Below are 16,058 nucleotides of genomic sequence, written 5' to 3'. Positions count from 1 at the left end.
GGAGATAGACACTCTGGCATGTTTATTCACTTACATTGTTTTAGCTCCCACAGCTAAACACAAGGAAGAGGAAGCAACCACAAATAGTTTGCTTACACAAATTGACATTGGCTTTTTAAAACCGTGTGCCAGATTTCATTTTATTAAAAAAAATGTTATTGCAAGTCCATTAGTAGGGGCTATTTGTAAGCTCTATTGATTCCTAAAATTAATATAAAATAAAAGGAATGCTTTCTTGCAAATATTGAAAGTGTCATAATTTCACAGGATTAACTTAAGTGAGTCTAAAGGTGGTGCTCCATAAATCAGGTAAAAATCACATGCCAACTTCTAATCGGTAGAAAGGCAGGCTTGTTGCTTTATTAATCCAAGTGTGATATCAGGCCATAGAAGTGATTTGCCCCCTTTGGGAATGTCATTTGGTGATTTTCTAATTAATGCACTACCGTGAGCGAAGGTGACGGGTTAACCATAGCAAGAACGAGAACACGCTCAGTTTTCACTGAAACTCTCAAACACTGAGTCACATGCAGTTTCATTTATTTTGCATGTTTGGCAATCTTTCCTCCCCAATGGAACAATAAACATTAACTCGTTACTCTGAGAGAAGCTTATAAAAACATAGTTGACACAAAGTTACTATTAATTTTTTTTTCCTTTTACAAAGCCTGTTTCCCCTTTTGCAACATGATAAGAGTTGTGTTTTATTTTGAAAAGAGCATGTTCAAACTTCCCCACAAATATTTCAAATTTGTGATGGGCCACTAAAATGCCAGATCTTGGATAGTTCTGTTAATTCATTTTTTTTCCCCCAGGATGATAGATGAGACATACTGGGGAGTGGGATATATTATAATCTGGAATTTATTACTTGAAAGGAGACTTTTTAATGGTGCTAAGATGACTTAAGACAATCACAGTGTGTTTTGTTCCAAATTTGTTTTCCGACACCAAACTTTCTCAGAAACACTTAAATTATAAATTCGGTGTCCTTGTATTTACAACCATGATAATTTTAATATGGGTAGTTCATGCTACATTTTCCCTTTTCCAGTTGACTGAAAATACAGATAAGATCAGTGGACACTCTCTGCAGGCTTTTTAGAGGCAAAGCTGACGTCCGGGAAGGCTTTGGTGGGCGGGTTCTGCTGTCGAGTCCCCCTTGTGAAGGAACCTTCTGTCCTGCAGTGGGACTGCAGCTTCTTGGAAAGGGGAGCCATTTATCACAGTCCTAAATGAAAGCATTCTTTAAACACAAATGTCTTTTTCTCCCTTTGTCTAATTACTGAGAGGAAAAGTGAGAAGGAAATGTCAAAACAGAGAAACAGTGGTGTATAGAGAGAGCAGCCACTCTGGAGCTCAACCGGCTTTTGTGAGGGTCTGGGCGATTTGTCAAATGGTTGTGGCATAAGTCAAACTCTGAGGTTGAAAGGTCTTGACCTAAGGAGTCCTGGAATCAGACAGTGTAAGCAAGGGGTCTGCTAGAATTTTCAGCTGTAGTGGAGATGAACAATGATGGGAGCTGGACATCACAAAACCTCATTTGCATAATTCAGGTAAGTAATTTTATTGAAACTGACAAGGATGTGACAGGCTAAGAAAGAGAAGAGAACACAGTCTTGCTGGGAACCACTAAGGCTCCTCAGTTAGGTATGTGAAAATAAATGACAGCTAATCTCTTCACTAAAAATCTGTAAACAATGCTTTTTTACCCAGGACTCACCCATGACCTTTTGTAGAGCCGGCTATAGATTCTTTAGTCTAGTTTTCCTGAATATAGGAAGCAGAAGGGACTAAATTCAAATCATGTTTTAGATTTTAACTAATAATAATTACTTCCCTCGATAGAGGCTCCTTCCAAGGCCTCTACATTAAGAAATAAGGTCTATATTAAGAAATAAAGAGTAGAGAATTTTTAAAGTGGATAATCATCAAAGGTTTGAGATCAATGCTAAATAAAATCTTATTTCTTAAGAATGTATTTTGGGGGGGAAGATTTTACCTTGAGTAAATTGTACTAAGAACCTAAAAAGTGAAATGCCTTTAGCACTTGAGGTTGCCAATATGTGTATAAGAGATCATATTAATATTTGCTGGTTAATTTTTTTTAGCTTTTTTTTTCTCTTTATATTTCAGAATGTGGATTTAAACAAGGCATACATTTAATATTGTTGCATATATTTTAAAAATGAAAATATTTAATTCCTAACAAGTATATGTTGTTTTGAATTCTGATAAAATCTTATAGCATCAGCAAAATCTCCAGATTAGATTTTATATGGCTTGAATATACCTGTCCCTAAAAAAGCAACAAAAATGATAAGATTATCAGTAAAAAGATTTCCTTATTAAGAAACTAAATTCTTAAAAGCACTCTCCATGTCCTTTATATTTGGCTTCACTTGTATGTGTGGCTAACCAGGAGACAGCTACATATCTTTTACAAATCCAGGCTGCTCACCAGTCATTGGTGACTTTTACAGGCAAGGGCAGTAATGGATGGAAACAGTAATCAGCCTAGAGAAGAATGCTACTCAAACCTAGTTTGCCAGAAGAGAACCATGTCTGCTGTGCCCTTCAAACATGCAAAAAATATGAAAGTGACTTAGTCAGACACAAGTTGCAAAATCTCCCAAGCATTTTTGGGTAGCAAATACACAATTACTCCTTCTGCAGTGTATGGAACACATATATAGTTTGGTCGACAAAATGTGGATCATTCCATCGAATGGGAAGCAGTTGAGAGTTCTGGCTAGATCAAATGTGGATCTCAGTATTATAAGCAGTCTAATGCATAATTCATGAGGCTTAATGAATATTCCAATTCATGACAGCCAACTGGCTCCATAGGTCACACCTCCTAGTCTCATATAAATAAAGAATGAGATACTGGAAAGCATACCAGCTGAACCAAACTGAGTGCCAAAAACATGCATATTAATGAGGCACTATAATAGATACTTGACTCTTTGGAAGTGCCTATATTGGTTTCCAGCTACAGAGGGAAAGAAAGTTCACAATGTACCTTTAAACACACCATACTGTGTACCATAAAATACAGCTCTTTCTATGAAATATGGAATCAAATTATACTGATGTGATTTCAGATTCAGTCATTAACTCCATAACATCCTCTGACACTTCCAACAACATTGAAACATTCTGGAAAGAACCCCACCCCCTGCTCCCATATTCCCTTGCAAGTCTCAACTTGGTAACTAGGGAGAGGAAGTCCTTCAACAGTGCTGTTCTTTTATGTGTTCTGCTTAGACCTTGGATCAGGATGAATGGTAGCTCAGATGAATGCATTTGTGCCATTTTTCTTGGCCCCAGACTATGTTTCCTCACTACCATGACATCTGAACAGAAGGAGAAAACATCTCCCCTTTGTAGCAGGCTAATTTAATTTGTACCTTCCACCTAGGGGTAAATATGTTTGTCTGTCTGTCTGAGCTTTTTGCCTACTTTCTTTTCTCACGGGAAACCCTACTGAGTCGAAAGCAGGAAATTGCTTAGTGCTCTAACTTTATTTTAAAGTAATTTAATTTTAAACCTTCTCACACCCACCCTAAAGTGAAGCAACTGTTGGAAGCCCCTCGGGATACCCTTAATGACTTCTGCATGTCTCCTGTGTCACAGATGTCAAAGGCTTCTTGTTTGGAGGTATTGTATCTTTCGGAATAGATGATTTAAAAGAGACTGCTTTGGGCTGTTTTACCCACAGAAGATGTGCATTCGTTTTAAAATAATGAACAAAATCTTGCAGCTTTTACATTGACCCACATCCTTTCAAATCCGTATTATAAATCATTGATTTTTATTTCATCTTAACTTGATTTGGGGCATTATTTGTGGCTTGACCTTGTTTGATATAGAGAGTTCATCGAAGATTCAAAAATAACAGCAAACATATTTTCTCCTAAGTAAAATAGCGGTAATTCATTACACAAAAGCTTAGAAATATCTAGGCATGTGATCTAGATATTGGTACCATTTCTCAGGGCACTGCAGACATCTCAGTCCATTTCAGAGTGGACATCATAAATTAAAATTTCAATGAGTAGTAGTCTACTTATTAATAAAGGCCTATATAGAGGGGAACTTCTCTTTTACCTGAGATGCACTTATCAAAATGTAAATTTGTTTTTCCAAATTGTTTTAATAATTTTCAGATGAACTTTAAGAAAAGAAATTGTTTCTTTTTTCTCAGGTTTGTGAAAACATTCAAATTAAATTCTCTTTTGTGGTACTTACATTTCCCTACATCACTTTTATTATTCTGAGATAGGGAGCTTCATTAATGCACATTACAAAAAATACACATGACTTGTTTAAAAGAAAAAAATAATTTTATTAGAATTATTTTATTAATTCCTATTTAATGTAAAAGACTATTCTAGAATATATTATTGGCTGATAATATGGAAATCTTTAACTGCTTATGGCCAGATTGATTCTATTTTTTAGTATAGTGCTGTCATAGATTTCCATGCATACAATTTGAAAAGAGAATCAATCATAGTAATAGTGTTAATGATGAAGTTTATTAACTGAACCTGAATTCTGAACAATGTAGTTAGTTCACAAACAAGCTTATTAAAAGAATTTTATGTTACTGGGTAAATACATTTACAAATTTCTTAGCTTAAAATACCCACATATTCTCATGCGAAGCCACATATTCAAAAACCTATGGAGAGAGATAGTTTTTTTTCTGAAGAAGAATAATAGGAAAGAATATTACAGTTGGGTATAAGAATTTTTCAGTACTTCCACTTCAAATCGATGTTCCTCCAAAATATGCCAAAAGATTGCTCAATACTAAAAGTATCATCAGACGACTTCACTCCTAAAGCATTTCTGTTGATAAGGAAGCCGAATCTAGTTAGTGTGATTTAAATTAACTAGAAATTTGAGCATTTGACTTGTTGCTAGGGAAATTTTCCATCTTTTCAGTCTCTAAATTGACACAAATTGACTGCTGCAGAAGACGAGACCTATCTTTAGTGTAATAATGTGGCATTTCCAACTGAATCCAAAATTGCACATTAAACCTCACCATTAGTACGCTAGAATCTAAACCTGGGATTGGCAAAGTATTTCTGTAAATGGCCAGATAATAAATATTTTAGGCTTTGGGAGCTACATATGGTCTCTCTCATATATTGCTCTTTGTTTTGTTTTACAACCCTTTAAAATTTTAAAAACCATCCTTAGCTTGAGGGCCATACAGAAACAAGTCATGGGCCGGATTTGGATCACTGACCCTAGTTTATTAACCCCTAATGTAAGCTTTTAAGACATTGTTTAATGTAGCAAAACATCTGCTTATCCTCAGTCACATTGTTATATAGATGATCATTTTAAATTCAGAATGTCTTTCTTTATTTTGTATTGTGCTATGATTCATGAAAGAATATCTGGCCTTAGAGATATTTGTGTGTGTGTGTGTATATATATATATGTATTCTAAGTGGTGTTAAAATTTTTAATTTACAATACTTACTCACAATATCCCAAGAACTGTTATCTTATATCCTACTCTACATGATACTCTTATTGGAAATTGAATTTGTGATAATGATTGTAGTGGGGGTTTAGACAACTTTCCACAAAGTATTAGCTTTTCCACATTGCTGCAAAGTGAATGATCCTATGCAAACATTTCTTCTTTTAGGTAAAATACTACAAAATGTATTATACTCTTGGAATTTTTGTTCAACACACATTTAAAGCCAAAGTCTCTTAGTTCTAAACAACACAAGACTTCAAAGAATTCAGGGTATTATTTCAGTAATTTCTTCAAATATATCAGTAAAATACAGTGAATCTAAACTTTAGACTAAAATGACATAGATTTTCTCTGACATACCCCGAATAGGATGTCTGAAAAGGCAAAACTCTCCTCTTTGTAAGAATGGCATTCTTTAAATCAAAATATTTGGATGAAGAGAGGATTATCTTTAAAATATCAAAATGTATTATTCAGTCCTCTTTCCTCAACTTATTCATCAATGCAGTATATATTTAATGACAGTGCTTTGTGCCAAATTTTCTTTGCACCCACAGCCACAGATTGTTCCTGCACTGTCCATTTTTCCTAGGTTCTGCCCTCATTATCTTCTCTGGGTTTTTGTTCACAGTGCCTGGGGACGGGGCTACTCACCCAACAAGTGCAGAATGTGAAATAGAGATTTATCACTGCGTGATGAGGGGAAGAGAATTTTGCCTTTAGGCAGGTTGTTATTTTAAAGCTGTGCCAAAGATATGATTTCATTTTACAGCAATACTTAAGGTCTAACATTTTGTCTTAAAACAAGAGATCATAATCTAATGGCCCCAGGATTGATCCCTACCACCAGTAGAAATGCAAAGGCTACTCAGACTCTGCCAGAGGCAGTTGGTAATGCAGGGGCGCCTTTACCTTGGAAGTGTTGTAAGAACCATTTAGCATCAGGCAAAGAACTGGAAGGATGAATATTTGGTGGCTTATTCATGATCTTTGCTTTTTTACAACAAAGGCTATTTTGCATCTAACATGTACAAGCCAGGGATTGCTTCTGGCCCTAGGGATATAACATGAAGACTGGCTTGATTCTTAAGTGGGCTTCCCTAATGGCTCAGGTGGTAAAGAATTTGCCTGCAATGCTGGAGACCTCGGTTTGATCCCTGGGTGGGGAAGATCTCACTCTTATCTCAGAATCATCTTTTCCTTCTTTGATTGGCCTTTTTTTTTTTTTTAATTTTCAGATCATTTTTCTAAAGTCATCACAAAGCAGTCAAAATCTTTAAAATATGAGTAATTTGCTTCAAGTCCTGTAAATATCCTGGTCTTGCAGGTAACAGCACTTGGGGTAATATCATATGTGAACTTGATTGTCCACTAAACTACCACAGGATTGAAAAATCCCTGATCTATATTTAAAAATGTGTGTAGGTCCACATGTGCACTATTCTGTAGAAAGATATGTAGCTTCTTTCTGTGTCTCAGAATTCCATAATCCAAAAGAAATTAAGAAAGACTGCATTAGACTCTGCATTTCTCAAAGCAGGGGCTCTTCCACAAAAACTGGAATGCCAGTTTACTTATTCATCATGAGAGGTATTCTTATAGAGAATACAAGTTTACTGCATTCTTATACTGTATGCATATCAACTAAGAAAGTCTAATTATAATCATTCTCTCTCTAAACTTTTGTGTCCTCGGCAGTCTCATTTCAGTCTTTTCTTAGTGACTTAGTGAGATTTCTGATGTTTTGTAGGCTCATCTCAAATTGTATTTTACTACAGAAGTGAAAAAATAGTATAAAATTCAAATTGTCTTTGAAAGGTGATCCTTTTTTTTAAATTTTATTTATTTATTTGGCCATGCAACTTGTGGGATCTTAGTTCCCTAATGATCCTTTTTTAAGGCCCAAGAAATATTTGTCAGTATGATGAGAATAGAATTAAAAAAAAAACAACCATGGCACATCATCAACTTTTAGCATTAGTCAGAGCATAGTTTCCCTGGAGAAAGAAATGGAAACCCACTGCAGTACTTTTGCCTGGAAAATTCCGTGGTTACAATCCATGGGGTTGCAGAGTCAGACCCCAACTGAGCGACTTCACTTTCACTTTCTAAGGATCAACACTACATACATCTCTGTAATGAAACAGAATTTGGACAGGATCCTACCTGAAAACGGAGAAGGCAATGGCAGCCCACTCCAGTACTCTTGCCTGGAACATCCCATGGATGGAGAAGCCTGGTAGGCTGCAGTCCCTGGGGTCGCTAAGAGTTGGACACGACTGAGCTATTTCCCTTTCACTTTTCACTTTCATGCATTGGAGAAGGAAATGACAACCCACTCCAGTGTTCTTGCCTGGAGAATCCTGGGGACGGGGCAGCCTGGTGGGCTGCTGTCTATAGGGTCGTACAGAGTCGGACATGACTGAAGCAACTTAGTGGCAGCAGCAGAGCATAGTTTTAGACATTAACGCTTTTTAGAAAGTGATGCTTATGAGCCCAACATGCATTGGAAAGAAAGAGAGCAAGCCCTTTCATTGAAGGGTAAGCTCTATTGCAGGGTGGGGGACAGTATTCTCCTCATTTTTGTAAGCTCGGTATCTAGCACTGTATTTGACACGCAGTAGAAACAAAACTTTTTTTTTTTTTGACTTACAGAATGAAATAATAAATGAAGAACTTTTGAACAAAAAATAAAGGAAGGAATGGAGAGTTTGGGTGAATTTTAAGTTCCTACAGTGAAATCTGGGTCTTCATTTGAAGGAGAATAAATTTTCTAGGATGTTATTATACTCCATGACCTCCGAATGTAAAATTTACCTTTTATTGACACTTTTTATCTACAACCTTCTTAGAGTTGTAGCAGTTTCTCAATAATATCTCACATGGATATAACACTCTGAGTTCATCAAGTATTTTTAAATTTACTTCTAGTTTGATTCCTCAAAATAAATAATTGATGAGAGAGATCCTACTTTAAAGCAGAAATAACTAATCCAACTGGTTAAGTGAATTTTTTTTAACACAGTCATAATAAACACTCTTAATAACACACTCTTAATAAACAAGAGTGAAGATTTGAACCCAAATCTTTGAACGTCAAGTGCAAAGTGCATTTTTCTTATATGAAGCCAAAATTAATGTTAGCTAGATCAATGAATATTTAAATACAGTCACCACAATACATCTATAATTAATGGATGTGGTACTGAAACCAAACATTTGATAAGTCTTCTACACAATGGGGTGGAATGGGAGTGGAGCAGAGACAAGACCGAATATTATACAGACAACATAACATCCCACCCTAAAAGACAAAACTGTCTTCTTACATTATCAAAATAACATTACCATATCTAATAAAACTGAAAATTATTCCTGAATATCATCTCATGTCAGATCCATTTTCAGTTCTCAAATGTACACAAACTGTGTTATGCAAATCTAAGTTGTTGCTCAGTAGCTTTTTGGTGATATCGACTTGCTGAATGGCCTTCAATAGTAGAGACTTCCTGCGTTGGTGGCGAAAATTCTGCTTTCCCCTCAGTCCTTGTGTGAAAGGATTATTTTGAATTAATGAAACAATCTTTCAATAACAGGATCAGCCAACTTTTTTTTTTGTCAGATAAAGCATCAAATTCATCTGTGGTAGGAGTGGGTCACTGAACCAAACAGATCTTTGGGACTACAAGGCCACCTATCCTGAATTCTTACATTTTTTGTCCGCAAGATGTTTGTCCAAAGTGACTGAGGGTAGAGTTTGCGGACTTCTCTGAGATTACCAAAGACAGGACATATGACTGTTTTTGTGCCTCCTTTTAAATAATTATTTGATATATGATAGATACTGATTTAAACTTGCTTTCCCTACAGCATTCTACTTAGCAGAGAGGCTATGAAGGGAAAAAATGAAATAAAGATTTGATTTATTCATTTTATCTCAACCTTCTTTTAGTGTAGATAATAAATATTTGACTACATCAATACCAAAATCCATGTACAGAGCATGAAAGAAGCACATAAGTGAATATAAAATTACTCTCAGACTTTCTTTTCAATGCCAATGAGTACTGGAATTATTTGGTCAGACTAATAGAGCCTCACACAAACAGTGTGTAGAGACTGATAGATTTTTAGATATTGGCATGTGTACATTTATAGCTATTGACAAAGCTTAACTCTTTTCAAGAACATTCCAACTATTATTGGCATTCTGTTTTATCCGTTGACACTCAACATGATGTACTGTGGAAGACTTTAAGACTTGCAGTGTTTGACTAAGCTTTACAGTCATTAATGTTTAATCACTTACAATTCAGTAAGCGTTGTGCTTTCATTTTTTATGTGGCTTGTTTATCTATGTAAAGTAAATCAACAGTGCCTTTCTGATAGTCTCCCAGTACATTTATAATCAGTTCCATTCAGTGATAAGTGATGAATATGAATACAGTGACTATTTGGAATTACTTTATCACTTATATAGGTTCTAAGTTCAATCTCCCCTTCACAAAATTATGATAAAAGTAAATATCAGTCAAACTCTCCAAAGCTATGAACATTCTGGAGTAGAGGTTGGGAAGAGACAAAGATAATATTATCTTTTTTTCCTAATGTACTGTTTAACGTGTGTAGTATGACATGGACCATGTCTATACTAGAAATAAGAAAAATGGCTATATTAGGCATTGAGAGGGTCAAAAGTCTGTAGTGTCCATCCTTAAGGACAAGTGGAACTCACTCCCTCGAATAGTTGCCCCAAGGAAACAATGAGCGGACCTTGACCCATAGTTCTGCATATGCCACCACCGTGAATGCACCATTGTATCATCATCTTCAGGGCCCTGGTGAGCAAGAAAATGCACTTGGCCAAGGCTGGGGGAAATGAGGACACAAAGAACCCAATTCAAGCAAAGAAGAGTGGGTAGAGGACACATTTGTTGAATTTTAAGAGACTCCTGGCGTTTGTATTTACTTTTCGTTTACATTTGGGCTTTTACAGAAATGCTGAAGTGACTTTGCAAGTCCTCTTTGTATATTGAAAGGCTGAAAATACAGATAAAAGCACAATTTGTTACTTAAGAAAATTTATGAACATTTTCAGAAATATTTTTTTTAAACACACTAAGAAACAGTTGAAAACTATTCATATAACAAATAAAAATGTCATTTCCTTTTTAAAACAGCTCTTCAAATGGAAAAATACTGTCTTTTCTCCTTTCGTTAAACTGGCCCAGAGTGTGAACGAACAGGTCATGATCAGGTTGATAGACCTTTATTGCTGTCAGAGTCCCCTTTTGTGTCACAATCACCATTCACCTATGACAGCAAGAAAAAGAATTCTCATGTGTAGCTGTTTTAAAGTCGGAATTTGCTCTTTATTCTGTAGAGTTTGAATATTGACATACTATTTGAATATTGACAATGCATTTCATGATCACTGAGGACGACAGAAAGACGTAGCAGTAAGCAGAGGTTCAGAAAATTGGATCCATTGTAACTTTTAATAGAAAAAGGCAAAAGGCATATTTTTGAGGCCAAAGCATGTCTATGCTGACCTGAAGGGTAGCCCTGATGGAAATGCCCGCAGGAGAATGGCATAGCTGGTCTCCTGCTGCCCTGATTAAGTTTGGCTGGTGACTATTCTCCCCCTGGAATTTGTCCTATTGTGTCCACTTCAGCCTCAGTGCATAGACCTGCCTGGGCAGTCAGCTTTCAAGGTTTAACATATAGTCCATTCTTGGAGACCATTCTAGGGCTGATTTTCCAAGGGCCTTGATAAGTGGCAATCCCTTACTTCACATGCTTGCTTCTTTGCAGATTGTATTTCTGAAGCACATCTATGACTCCTGATGTGTTGGCATGGATTAATTTTTCTTTTTGCTTCTGCTGGGTCAATGAGTCTCCAACTTATGTGTATCAGCAAATCTTTGGAGCTTGTTACAGATTCAGATTTTTAGGCTCAAATATGTCTGGATGGAAATCCAGATTGTCTCTGGGCTCCATATTTAGAAATCACCACTATAGTAATTGAAGTAAAGAAATAGAGATTTCTTTTAGATTTTTCTTTTTGAATTAATCAGTAAAAGTAGTATCAGTTATCTAAAATATTGGAAAATGACCCAGATAATAATTAAAGTTTTATCCAATACAGATTAAAACATTGATAATCACATTAAATTAATTTTGTTCTACATAATGGTAAAGTTGTGGAGCAACTCACTTTATTATTCAGAGAACCCTGATTTGGTAAGACATGTACATTTAAGACGGAGAAGGCAATGGCACCCCACTCCAGTACTTTTGCCTGGAAAATCCCATGGACGGAGGAGCCTGGTGGGCTGCAGTCCATGGGGTCGCTAAGAGTCAGACACGACTGAGCGACTTCACTTTCACTTTTCACTTGCATGCATTGGAGAAGGAAATGGCAACCCACTACAGTGTTCTTGCCTGGAGAATCCCAGGGACGGGGGAGCCTGGTGGGCTGCCATCTCTGGGGTCGCAGAGAGTTAGACACGACTGAAGCGACTTAGCAGCAGCAGCATACATTTATGAGAGATCTGAAACTTTCTAAGAAAATACTTTGTATGTCACCAGGTCATGGCTGTTTCTCTAATCACTCATTAGCACTGATGATGAGCGGTTTTTTTCCTTATTTTTTTGTTCAGTTGTTAAGCTATTACAGAGCTTCATGGTTGATTTATTATTTTTTTTCCTTTTACTACTAGAGAAAGTAAATATTTCTTATGTCAACTGGTCACATATTTTTGCTTCTTTAGATTTTCATTGTACAGAATTTTCCCTTTTTTTTTTCTTTCCCATAAGAGGTTTTGACTCTTACTTTGAAAGAGGTCTCCATATATTAATTACATTAACCCTTTATTATATTGAAACTTTTTTTACGTTAAAAAATTTTTAAATGGCATAACAGATGTTGCTAAATAAACCAAAATGAAGGTTTGGAATCATTTTTAGCACATCAATCAGGCTGCAACTTCAAGAGAAGACTTTTTACACAGGCTGAGACCAACCATTTACAATTCCTGTGTATAGTTGAAATTTTTGTGTGTTTTTTAAAAATTGGATTTGTAATTAAGTAGTACTTTTTAAAAATGTGCTTTAAAACTGTTGCTAGTTTTGAAATTATTTCTTTAAAGAACTCTCTGAAAAATCACTCTGACCCTGGAGTCTTGTGGGATATAAACATTCTGTATCCGGTAACTGCAAGCCGCTTAGACGCTGCAGGTGTACTTCTTAGTTTGCTGTGTCTGTTGACAATTGTTTGCTTCTGCTTTTAACAGTACCACGTTCCTGGTGTTACATCCCTGGGCCTACTTTAAATTAATTTGATTGTCTTCTGTGTTTAGATGGGACACAGTTAGTGGTAGTTTCTGGAGACATAAAACTAAGTTAATCGTATATAGACATAAAAATTAAAATTCTCAGCTTCAAAACTTAAGAGTAGAATTTTATTAGACATCTCTGTCCATCTAGACATACTGGCCTCTTTGCTGTTCTTAAAATAACCTGAATCCACTTCAGCATCAAGGCCTTACAGTTCCTATTCCCCGCTCTTAGAATGACCTGACCCTCAACTTTGCATGCATTGTTCACCATATCATTTCACTGAAGCTTCTGCTCAAAGTTGACCTCCTTAGAGAGTTTAAAAAAGAATCTCTCTCCCCGTAGTATTCTGCTTCATTTTTCTTAATGCTATTTTTCATTACCTAGAAACTCTTATATAATATGCAATTTATAATATTATATGTGTAGATTTATCTCTATATATGTTTCATGAATATTACAGCTCCTAAAATACTTGTTAAGGTAATATACAAGTAAATCTAAAGTAATAAAATTAAATTCTATATAGATTTCTTTTAAAATAGCTTTTATTTTCAAATCTCACCAGTGCGAGATAACACCAACAAAATAGAGAACTGGGCAGTAGGAATGGACATTTTGAATATAAATTTATCTTTGTGCCCTGAAACTCAACCAAATTTTGTATAGTAAAAAAAGTTAATATTGTCTCAATAATTTGTTAAATCTACTTAATGTGATCTATTGGCCAATGATTTTTTTTACTCTTCATATGCATAAACTCCTCCTCAGTTTGATGTTCTGATGCTCTGGGCACTAAAAGAGGCTATTGGTTATATAATTATAGCCCAACTGTTGCTTCTGTTTAAAAAGAACTCCACTTCCCCTATTTCTTATTGGTATCAGCTTCATTGGCTTGATTAATTTCCCAGAAGCAAACGGAAATGTAATACTCGACACTGGGCTTCTGAGGCTACTCAAAGTCTTGCTTTATGATTTTTATGATTGACTTTTTAAGCTCATCAAATAGAAATTTATTTCCTATAATTCCTTAGTATTTATTTTTTAAATTTTAATTGGAGGCTAATTACTTTAAATATTGTGGTGGTTTTTGCCATACAGTGACATGAATCAGCCACGGATGTACATGTGTTCCCCAGTCCCGAACCCCCTTCCCACCTCCCTCCCCACCCCATCCCTCAGGGTTGTCCCAGTGCACTGGCTTTGAGTGCCCTGTTTCATGCATCGAACTTGGACTGGTGATCCATTTCACATATGATAATATACATGTTTCAGTGCTGTTCTATCAAATCATCCCACCCTCAGCTTTTCCCACAGAGTCCAAAAGTCTTTTCTTTATTATCTGCTTAGTATTTAGATAATGGTGAAATGGCTGTGTTTTCAGACAGCTTATTGTTTATCTTTGTTGTATGGGTGTGAAGTTGTAGATAAAAATATTGAAGAAATTATCTCTCTCTCAAAATATATGATTGTGTGTGTGTGTGTGTATATATATATATATATATATATGCATGTATATCTCCTAGTTCTGCCTTTTTATCAGATAATGAATGCTATAACTATTCTATTCTATGAACTCTCCTTTAAACCCCCTATTTGATTGCCTTTATTATTCATTTGATACTTAATTGTCTTGTGTTAAATATATTCCCCATGTATCATTTTAACGAGATAGTTAGTTCTTTAGGGCAGACACCATACCTTATTCTTCTTAATTGGTATCCCCCAGTGCCTAGTACAACAGCTAAGACAGTGCTGACCATGTGCTAGGCAGTAAACAATTTTCTTAAGAGTCTGACTTCTTTGAGTTTGATCTATAGTTTTGTGTGACTGTGACTCTACCCTTTCTGCTACTGATTAGTTACTGTTCGTCATATTAAGGACTTACTTTTGACTGCTTACTCTCTTCCCAGGTTGTACCAAATGCTTTCGATACATTTTTTTTTTAAAGTCTGAATGTCACACTGACTTTATGACAAAAGGTCATTTTACAGGTGGGAAGATCAGCACTGATAACTTAACCTGCAAGTCTTGGTCCAGCTCTGATTTGAATTCAAAGGCTAACTGGCTTCCCCGGACTGAACATCCAGGTCATCTATCTGAGCAGTGAACCCTGTACCTCTAACAAGAGACTAGACCAGTGAATAAGGACCTTGACATGTTCCTTCTTTTCATGACAGCCACCAACTGTTCCTTTATCTTCTCTCTTTGTCTTTCTTGTGAAACAGAAAAATATTATTTCATATCTTGAGACTAATCTGATATATAAATTAGAAAAATGAATAAAAGGTAAAGATACAAATCATAGTGTGATCATGAACATTAATAAAAGCTGATTTGAAAGTTAAGCCTTTTCCCCAAACCCTTACAGTGGACTGGGTAAAATTCTTTTAAAAAGGATTCTGTTTAAACTTTTACCCTGTTGGCCTTTTTCATGAAATACCCACAAAATGAGATAGAACAAAAACAAATATAAACAAAACAAGTGGGCTTCTTTATATCAGTTAACTTATTTAAAATGTTGCCTTTATTGTTGAATGCAGTGAAATATCTTTGCATTTTTCCAACTGTGTTTTTCCTACCCCAAGGGAAAATTGCTTTGAAGAATGCAGCAAATTATTTTGTATACTACATCCAAGGCTACTGAACCAGAAGAATAAGGACATACTGCTTGTGAGTTCAGCTGGATCAATAGCTCAACCCTGGGATTTGCTCGTCTGCTGGATACTGAATGAAAAGCACTAAGCTGCCAGTTTGTTCCATGGATATAGAAGACCTCAATGCAGCCAAGAGACATTTTTCATAAGACAGAAAGCAGCTTACCTGTAAAAATGTTTAGATATATGAGCACACAACATACAGAGACTATGAAATGTACTTGCAGATATTGTACGAAATTCTCCCTTCCTGCCTATTACTCAAGAGAAAGAACGTGTAAACACACACACGCACGCACGCACACACACACACAACCATATACAGAAATATGTATTTGTAGAATGCCTTTATTCCAAAGACCTCAAAGCACTCCACGACATGATCAAATCCATTCCTGCGTCTCTGTGAGTAAAAAGTAAGTGTTTGTGATTACCAATTGATATTTTTTCCTGCTGGGGCGCATCCCATAGCTGGCCAACCAAGTTCAGGAGGCAGTTTTCTCTCTCTCTCACTTCTCTCAACTGCACTCTTCACCATCATAGGTTGTCTG

The sequence above is a fragment of the Bos mutus genome, chromosome 7, assembly GCF_027580195.1.
Source record: "Bos mutus isolate GX-2022 chromosome 7, NWIPB_WYAK_1.1, whole genome shotgun sequence".
In the NCBI taxonomy this organism is placed as follows: domain Eukaryota; kingdom Metazoa; phylum Chordata; class Mammalia; order Artiodactyla; family Bovidae; genus Bos; species Bos mutus.
This window is presented reverse-complemented; position numbering follows the sequence as displayed.